This window comes from Bufo bufo, chromosome 10 (assembly GCF_905171765.1).
Source record: "Bufo bufo chromosome 10, aBufBuf1.1, whole genome shotgun sequence".
Taxonomy (NCBI): Eukaryota; Metazoa; Chordata; class Amphibia; order Anura; family Bufonidae; genus Bufo; species Bufo bufo.
Genome location: NC_053398.1, coordinates 127,940,350 through 127,949,985, shown reverse-complemented (window position 1 = coordinate 127,949,985; position 9,636 = coordinate 127,940,350). Strand labels below are relative to the sequence as shown.

The following is a 9,636-nucleotide window of genomic DNA, read 5'->3' as shown; positions in this document are numbered from 1 at the left end:
CATCCTCCTGCTGCCCGGCGTCCTGACTCTCATCCTCCTGCTGCCCGGCGTCCTGACTCTCATCCTCCTGCTGCCCGGCGTCCTGACTCTCACCCTCCTGCTGCCCGGCGTCCTGACTCTCACCCTCCTGCTGCCCGGCGTCCTGACTCTCATCCTCCTGCTGCCCGGCGTCCTGACTCTCATCCTCCTGCTGCCCGGCGTCCTGCCCCGCATCCTCCTGCTGCCTGGTATCCTGACTCTCATCCTCCTGCTGCCATGGAAGAAGCTGACACATTCATCTCCTTCACTGTAAGACACTTTTCTAACGTGGCAGCATTCTGAAGGACAACTGAAAGATGTCTGCAAGGAGACTTCATTACAGGGACACATGGCCACTGGTTGGCACTCTTTTCCAGCTACCTTCCAACACTACTGATGTAAAGCACCATATAAATTACCCCTTAAAAAAAGTCATGATGGCGGCGTCTCTCTCCCCAAGAGTCACACTAGCTTTTTTCTTTTCCGGCACCGATTTCCGTCCTAGGGGCTCAATACCGGAAAAGGACTGATCAGTTTTATCCTAATGCATTCTGAATGGAGAGAAATCCATTCAGGATGCATCAGGATGTCTTCAGTTCAGTCACTGAACAGCGTTTTGGATGGAGGAAATACCGCAGCATGCTGCGGTAGTGCGCTATTATCTCCGTCCAAAATTCCGGATCAGTTGCCGGAATCCCGGATCCGGCATTAATTTACATTGAAATGTATTAGTGCCGGATCCGTCCGCAGACCGGTAAAAATGTGAAGAAAAAAATATAGAAACTGATCAGTTTGTCCGTATGACAGACGGAGATATGGATCCGTTTTTGCAATGCATTTGTGAGACGCATCCGGATCAGTCTACAAATGCTATCCGTTTGCATGCAGATTGCCTGATCCGGCAGGCAGTTCCGGCGACGGAACTGCTTGCCGGATCACTCTGCCGCAAGTGTGAAAGTAGCTTTACTGGTGTCTCACTGGTTAGAGGATATGATCACAGGCCGGTTCACATGCCTTAGCATCCAGCGCAGTGAAGTGAGGTGAACTAGCCTCTGCTCAGCACAGCGCATGCGCTGGACGCAGTACCCTGGCCAGAGGGACCTCAATCAAGCCAGAAAGGGCCCAGCCAGCAGGAATATTCAGGAGAGTGGCACCACGATTGTGACTATTCAGGGGTAACTTTTAGGGCTCTTTCACACAAGCGGATGCCGTGTGGGTAATCTGCTGCGTGAAAGAGAGCCAAGCTCCGTCCCGGACAGCAGAGACACGGAGCATTAACATGACTGACAATGCTCCGTGCCTCTGTGTGATCTTTTTACTACAAAATGACAGTGAGATAAAGTTGTCACTGTGATTTTGTAGTAAAAAGATCACAGAGAGGCACAGAGCATTATCTATCATGTTAATGCTCCGTGTCTCTGCTGTCCGGAACGGGGCTTGGCTCTCTTTCACCCAGTGGATTCCACGCACGGGAAAAGAGCCCTCAAACACCTCGCTTAAAATACTTTTTTTAAATTTAAATAATGAGGGTACACTCATCAAAACTGGTGTAAAGGATAACTGGCTTAGTTGCCCATAGCAACCAATCAGATTCCACCTTTCATTTTTCAGAGCTCCTTTGGAAAATGAAATCTGGAATCTGATTGGTTGCTATGGGCAACTAAGCCAGTTCTACTTTACACTTGTTTTGATAAATCTCCCCCATATTTCCCTGCACTATAGAGCAGTAGTGGAGCTGTAGAGAGGTAGACGGCCCTGCAGGTTCCCTTTAATTGATCCTGTATATAGACATGAATGGTTTTAAACAATATAATAAGATGTGACTGACTGAAAGCCTCATCGATATGGAGCTTGGTAAGGCTAGAGCTGAAATCGCAGTGATGCCCGGCATAACCGGGTTGCATGGCTCAGCAGCGTATGTGCAGAAGCAACTTTCTTTTATCCAATGTTTCATGAAAATCAGTTGCGTGTGACCTCCATTGACTTTTATGGGCTTATGCCCCGGTGTAAGCCTTGTAGTGGTCACAGTCCGGCTTGGTTTAAAGGGCTTCTGTCATCAGGAACATGGCTATTAAACTGGCATGTGCTAATGTCAGCTGAAGCGAAACACTCTTTTGTCCCTTCTTTTTATGTTTCTCTGTTTTTTGTGAAAAATGAAGTTTTATTTTATGCAAATGAGCCTCTAAGAGCAATGGGGGTGTTGCCCCTGCTCCTAGAGGCTCCCTTCTCTGGCTACGCCCTCAACATTGTGGTTGACAAGGCCAGGCAGTGTTCACGTCGTCCTGTCAATCAGCATGATGAAGGCGTGGCCAGAGGAGGGAGCCTCTAGGAGTAGGGGCAACACCCCCATCGCATATAATAAAAGTTAATTTTTCACAAAAATGGAGGCACATAGAAAGGAGCAAAAAGAGTGTCAGCTTCAGCTGATGACAGAAGCCCTTTAAGTCCTCTGTCCTGGTGAAGCAATGGAGCAAGTCATATGGCAGATATGTGGGATAGAACCAAACTAAAGAGAACGACGACGGTGATGGAAATGTGTGTGATGAAATAAAAGTATTACACAGTGTGTGATGAATCAAACTGTATATTTGTAATAAAGTGTACAATTCTGTTCCTGGTGCAATCGCTAATAGAAGTGTTGTGCCATGATACCAACTTATCCCCTATTCACGGCTTCTGTTTGGTAGGGGGTACAACCGCTAGGACGCTGCATGGAAACGGGGGGTTTCATGCATTGGTAAGAATGGAGTTGTAGGTCGAGCGTGTGCGCTGTCACGCCGTTCATTCTCTATGGGACTGCCGGAGACAGCCAAGCAATCTACCCCCCCCCCCCCCCCAATCCCTCTGGAGTAATTTTTAAACACACCCTATGGACAAGCGGTAAGTTACACACAGTTGTCAAGTCATTCATACATACACTTCCAAGAGGAATAACAGAGGAACGGCACAATGCAGAGTTTTAAAGAGCATCTGTCAGCAGGTTTGTACCTAAGACACCGGCTGACCCGTTACATGCGTACTTGGCAGCTGAAGGCATCTGTGTTGGTCCTATGTTCATATGTGCCCACGTTTTTGAGAAAAAAGAAGTTTTGATATATATAAATGAGCCTCTAGGAGCAACGGGGGCGTTGCTGCTACACCTAGAAGCTCTGCTCTCTCTGCAACTGCCGCAACCTCGGGAACTGACTGTCAGGGCCAGTTGTGATGATGTTTTCACTGCCTGACCCTGTCAAAGTGCAGGGGGCGCGGCAGTTGCAGAGAGAGCAGAGCCTCTAAGTGTAATGACAACGCCCCCGTTGCTCCTAGATGCTCATTTGCATCTATTAAAATGTCACCTTTCTCAGCAATGCGGGTAGATATGAACATGGGACCAACACAGATGCCTTCAGCTGCCAAGCACACAAGTAACAGGTCAGCCAGTGTCATAGATACAAAACTGCTGACAGATTCCCTTTAAGAAGGGAATTATTTCATGGAGACATGCCAGGAGAGGTGAGAGGTCCTCTTTAAATGCAGACTCTGGGGACGCTTGACTTGTCCTGTGTGTTGAGGTTAGCCTTAGGTCTATCCCAGGCATACTGTGACGCTTGTGTAATGACAGAATGCTAAGTATGAGTCAGGCAGTATGGAGGACCCCCGCCTCCACCCACTAGATCCAACTATATTCTGATACTATGCGGTCCATCATTGTTAACCGGCTTCTATTTACAGCGTCAACATCTAAATGTGTTGCTGCACCTGTCTCGAGAGGGAAAGTATTTCTGCAGGTCTAAAATAAGGAGGAGATGTTTTCCCTCCTGGAAAAAAAAAACGGCGTAATGTCGGCCTGTTGGCAGGTGGCGGACTGTGCGAGGCTGCGGGGTCAGTGAACGAGATTTTCCATGCCCCACAGATCACACTTCTCCTCCACCTTCCTGCAGACCAGCGACACTTTATTGCTGTTGCTTAGTAATATTCAGGAAGAAAGATTTGGTTCCATAGAGGGAATGTGGATCACTATTTCACCAGCGGATATAATGAGAGGGGGGTGTCTGTGGGGGCTTCTCAAAGTAGATGTTCTAGTTATGGTAATTTAACAAAAAACCTGTCCTTTAGGACCCATGTACACGCAGTCCTCAAAATGGATGGGTCCGTGTGCCGTCTGCATTTTATATGCAGGCCCATTGTTTTCAACTGGTTGGTGGTCCGCATTTTGTTGACATAGTCTATTTTTTGAGGAATGCGGAAAGAACACAGATGATCCGTGTGGTCTCTGCATCTGTACGTCCGTTCTGCAAAAAGGTAGAACATGTCCTATACCTGTCCACAAAATGAGGACCACGGACCCACTGAAGTCAATGGGTCCGCTACAAAACTCGGATGGAACACAGACCACATCCATATTTTGCAAATCTGCAATTTGCGGACTGCATGAGGCCCAGGATTATTTATTTATTAAGTTTGCACCCCAGCCTAGAATTCCTGTGGAGAAATCCATACTCTCCCGCTCCCTGCCTCATTTGTCTTCCAATCCCCCTCCTCTGTCAACCACCACACGGACAGGATCATGTGCACCACTACAGCCAATCACCGGCCTCAGCAGTGACATGTCCTCAAGTTGCACGTGGCCCAGCAGTGATGTGCTGCTGGGGGACACATCACCACTGGGGCCAGTCATTGGCTGTATCGGCACATGGGAACCCTGTCCACGCTGAAGTTGGGAACCAGTGGAGTAGCACCTAAGCCTACCCATGCTTATTTCTGTCAAATGCATGCAATGGTGGTGTAGCTCATGGTATAGGAAGAGTGGAACCAGGAGACAAAAGGTTATTTTTCTTCCAAAAACCGCTTCATGCCGGTCCACAGGTTGTGTGTAGCATTATGGATCAGCCCCATTCACTTCAATGGAGCTGAACTGTAATACCAAACGCAACCCATGGACGGCCGTTGGGCTGTTATTGGAATAAAGCAGCCATCTTTATTTTAGGCATGGAGAACCCCTTTAAGGCTTCATGCAGATAAGGCACCCATCTTGTACCACTTCATGCTTTCGATTTTACACAGAGACACTCCGGAAATAAACTGTGGCCTGTTGTACTTGGTGCTGTAGAGGTATTTTATCATAGAAGCCTCAGGAAGCTGCAAAGTCCCTACAGGACCGTAATTCAAACCCAATGGCGCTCCTCGTGTCATCCTACAGGGTCTATGTGCACAGCCCGGCTAAGTATACGATTGAAATGACAAAAATATGTGGTCTCAAAAGGCAGGAAATGCTCAACCCCAAATGCAGTTGTGCATTTATACTGCGCTTGTGGTCTGTTGCTAAGGGCGATCCCCAGCAAAAAATACAGAGACATCTGCCCGCAGCAGACCACAAGTGCCACAGAGACATCCTCCACCAGATGGTAAAATGTGTGGATGTTACTGTTTGCATCCACCACAGTAGTGCACCTATCCTTGTAACTATTTACAGCCTGGCTAAGCCACGAGACCCAAGCAGGTACATGTAAGTATTCACACCAGCCGATATGTCATTCAGGGGATCGCACTGGTCTGCACACAGGAGCAACTGAACATAAAATTGTGGTATCCATATGAAATACACTGAAGGTTACACATTTCTCTCACTACAAGGGTGTTCTGCCAGCAGAAAGGCCTCCGACTATCAGATCGAAGCTAGGGGACCCTCAATAGGACACGAGATAGTCCAGACAAGATAATCTCTTTAACCTTCCATTGCACAAGCAGTGAAGATAAGACCTACATCAAATGTTTGTGCCATTTTCACATTGGGGGAAGGGGTGTCCTGACTGTTCCCTGACGACAGATGTTGGGAAACAGAAAGATGGATTTCAACATTCCTGATCCTTTGTTCTCACGAGAGACAAGTTGCCACCAGAGTGTCGGACAGCAGTTTAGGATAAGTTCACCCTTTGCAGGTCTCCCCATACTGTGGAGCACGCCCTCTTCAGATCTCCTCATATTGTGAAGCACGCCCTCTTCAGATCTCCCCATACTGTGGAGCACGCCCTCTTCGGATCTCCCCATACTGTGGAGCACGCCCTCTTCGGATCTCCCCATACTGTGGAGCACGCCCTCTTCGGATCTCCCCATACTGTGGAGCACGCCCTCTTCGGATCTCCCCATACTGTGGAGCACGCCCTCTTCGGATCTCCCCATACTGTGGAGCACGCCCTCTTCGGATCTCCCCATACTGTGGAGCACGCCCTCTTCGGATCTCCCCATACTGTGGAGCACGCCCTCTTCGGATCTCCCCATACTGTGGAGCACGCCCTCTTCGGATCTCCCCATACTGTGGAGCACGCCCTCTTCGGATCTCCCCATACTGTGGAGCACGCCCTCTTCGGATCTCCCCATACTGTGGAGCACGCCCTCTTCGGATCTCCCCATACTGTGGAGCACGCCCTCTTCGGATCTCCCCATACTGTGGAGCACGCCCTCTTCGGATCTCCCCATATTGTGAAGCACGCCTTCTTCGGATCTCCCCATATTGTGAAGCACGCCTTCTTCGGATCTCCCCATATTGTGAAGCACGCCCTCTTTAGATCTCCCCATATTGTGGAGCACGCCCTCTTCGGATCTCCCCATATTGTGGAGCACGCCTTCTTCAGATTTCCTCATATTGTGGAGCACGCCCTCTTCGGATCTCCCCATATTGTGAAGCACGCCTTCTTCGGATCTCCCCATATTGTGAAGCACGCCTTCTTCGGATCTCCCCATATTGTGAAGCACGCCTTCTTCGGATCTCCCCATATTGTGAAGCACGCCCTCTTCGGATCTCCCCATATTGTGGAGCACGCCTTCTTCAGATCTCCTTATATTGTGGAGCACGCCCTCTTCAGATCTCCCTATATTGTGGAGCACGCCCTCTTCAGATTTCCTCATATTGTGGAGCACGCCCTCTTCAGACAGGAATAAGCCACTTTACAGAGTGAATCCACAGCATCTAACCTTTAGCTTCTGCCAGTTGTCCTGTCCTACCTCCATGTGACTAGGCAGATCCTGTCCAGATCTCGGACCGTCTCTAATCACAGAGCTACTATCAACTAAGGGGTAATGGAGTAACCCAATCACACCTATATAAATTTGTGACTTTTTGCCGTTTGCGCTTCTCTCGTCACTTTTAAAATCTGACTAAGTTGGTGGAGCCTAGTGGGAGGGGGCGTAGCTCGGTGGTCCGGCAAATTTATCAGAACTTATGCCAGAAATGGGTGTAAATTATGGCGCTAATCTAAACTTGCTCAAAAATTTCCTTTTCTGATTCACATACAATCCAACATTGTGCAAAAATTCTGTAAGAAGCGTACGCCAGTTAATAAATTGGGGCACATTAAGAGGGGTTATATGAAATGCTGGTCTTAGTAATTCCCCCACAATGTTTAGCGTGACACAAAATGGGCCTCAAAGGAAGACTAAGGGCTAGTTCACATGGAGGATTTTGCAAATGGGGGGGGACGGGTTTCTACTGCAGTTTCTTAGCATGATTGCTGCAGACCCACGAGCAGTCACCTGCCACACATATCCTTTCTTGGAACAATGGGGGCTATAAACCTGAAGTGCAGCACAGCTTCTCATTGAAAACAATGGGGGTTAGATTCAGCGCGGCTGTTCACAGTATTGAATCCATGTGAATGGGGCCTTAGGCTAACTGCACATGTTAATGATTACGCGCGGTTTTTACACGTGGACTCTCGTGTGGAAAAAACGCTGCATAATGCAGTAACCGAAGATTTCAGAAATCTAATGTACACTTTGCTTTTTCCACAAGTAACACGTGTGGTTTTCGGTGCAGATTTGTTATGGAAATGCACAGAAATCCATGTGGAACGTTAGTAAACCTGTACCTGTGTGCAGATACCCTAATGGCCGTTCACATGACTGGTTTTGGCGGAATCCAAGCCATAAAACGCTTCTAAAACGCTTCCTGCTTGGAAAAAAAGAAGCAACACAAACGTGCCGGAATCTGCGCCAAAAACCGCACAGAAAATCAGTGTGAATTACGTGCCGATTTTTCAGTGCATTTTCAAAATCTATGTGAACAACCCCTAAGGGTACATACACACGTGGCAGATTTGTTGTATATTACCGAAACTAAATTAATCGAAATGGCGTTGTTTCTGCAGCGTGCACATGGATATCTGCATGGTCCACCCAGATGAATCGGGGCATTTGCAGAAATCTGGCCAGCGTGAATCTAACCTAACAGGAACATGATAAAAGTGAAGCTTATAAAAACAGAAAGGACCAAATGACATATCCCATGCGATCAGTCATAGCAATTAGTCTGGGTCTACACGGTGACGAGCGCTGCAGCGTGAGGCTGATATCGCTGTGGAGCAATGACTGTATTGCAAGTAGAGGCAGTGAATGGGGTCGCATTGCAAGTTGCTGTGATCTAAAATTCTCAAAAAACCTAAATGTCGGGGCATGACAACTTGCGATTTACTTTCACTTCTTGCCATACAGACGGTGGCACAAAGCGATCTTAAACCACTGACGGGTGAATGGAATAACAGTGGTTGTCTCATATATAACAATGGCTGTGATATAGGAGAAGGCATTGGAATCAGAAAAATGGGCAAGTATGAGCGAAAGGTCCAAAGAAAGACAGCCGGTGAACTGGGGCCATATCCGCATCACTTTTTAGGGGTAGAATGGGTTGAAAAAAGAAGCATTACTCACCTCTCTGATCCCCCACCACTGCTGTTCCAGCGCTTACCGCATCCCTGCTGGTCTTCCACTCTCAGTCCAGTATTGACACACTGTAAAAAGCAAGAAATGGCTGCTATGAAAAACACTAGCGTCAGTGAAGACCAGCGGGGGCCCGGTAGGCATCTGAAGGGCAGCGTCACGGGGGACCACATCCCGGCAGGTTATCATGCTCTGAGAGTAATTCAACTATTTAGTACATTGCGAAATGTGGATTTACAATAATCCTTTAAGTATCTGGACACTACCTACAGGCACATTAGGCAGAGCTGCTGCGCCATGATGGTGCCCGTGTCATTGTGCATGCCCACCTTGTGACATGTAAGGTGCTGTCACAGGAATACGGGCCACTATAAATATCCCAGCGCCAGCTCAGTGAAGGGGATTTCTCCGAGGTGGCATGTCGCATAAAGCTCTTAAAATAGCCCCCGTGTTACTATGTATACCCTCTAAGCGGCACTCCCCCAGTCGCTTGGCATAAACTCTGGGTCTCTCTGGATTTTTCCCTGGCGTTACCCCAGCCTCGAGACTTTCCTACACTCGCTGGCCAAGGCCGGACATGCCAGTCGCACATGCCATAAGTAACACCTGCGGACAGTGAGGCTCTATGGTGGATTAACCCCTCTCCCAGCAGGACTGCAGTAAGGACCTCACTATTAAATAGGTCTAAATGACATAGTCCCAGGACTAAATGATTTTCCTTGGCAAAAAAATATATACATAAATGAACACGAACAAGTCCCATTATAAACCACTGACTTTAAGGGAAAATGCAATGTAAAATATGTTTTGGTGACAAGTCCCATCATTTTACAGTTTATACATGTACTGATCCACATGAATAGTTATATAATACATTGCTTTTCCACCATTAGTACACCTAAAACTGACCCCGAGTTACAGCCTGTA

The 9,636-nt window shown here is 47.9% G+C and overlaps 1 protein-coding gene across 1 annotated transcript in view; it reads right to left on the bottom strand.

Annotated features, from left to right (window-relative positions):
* The window catches only part of CTU2 (cytosolic thiouridylase subunit 2), a 78,923-nt gene that overhangs the window by 61,014 nt on the left and 8,273 nt on the right, over nt 1-9,636 (bottom strand). The window lies entirely within an intron of this gene.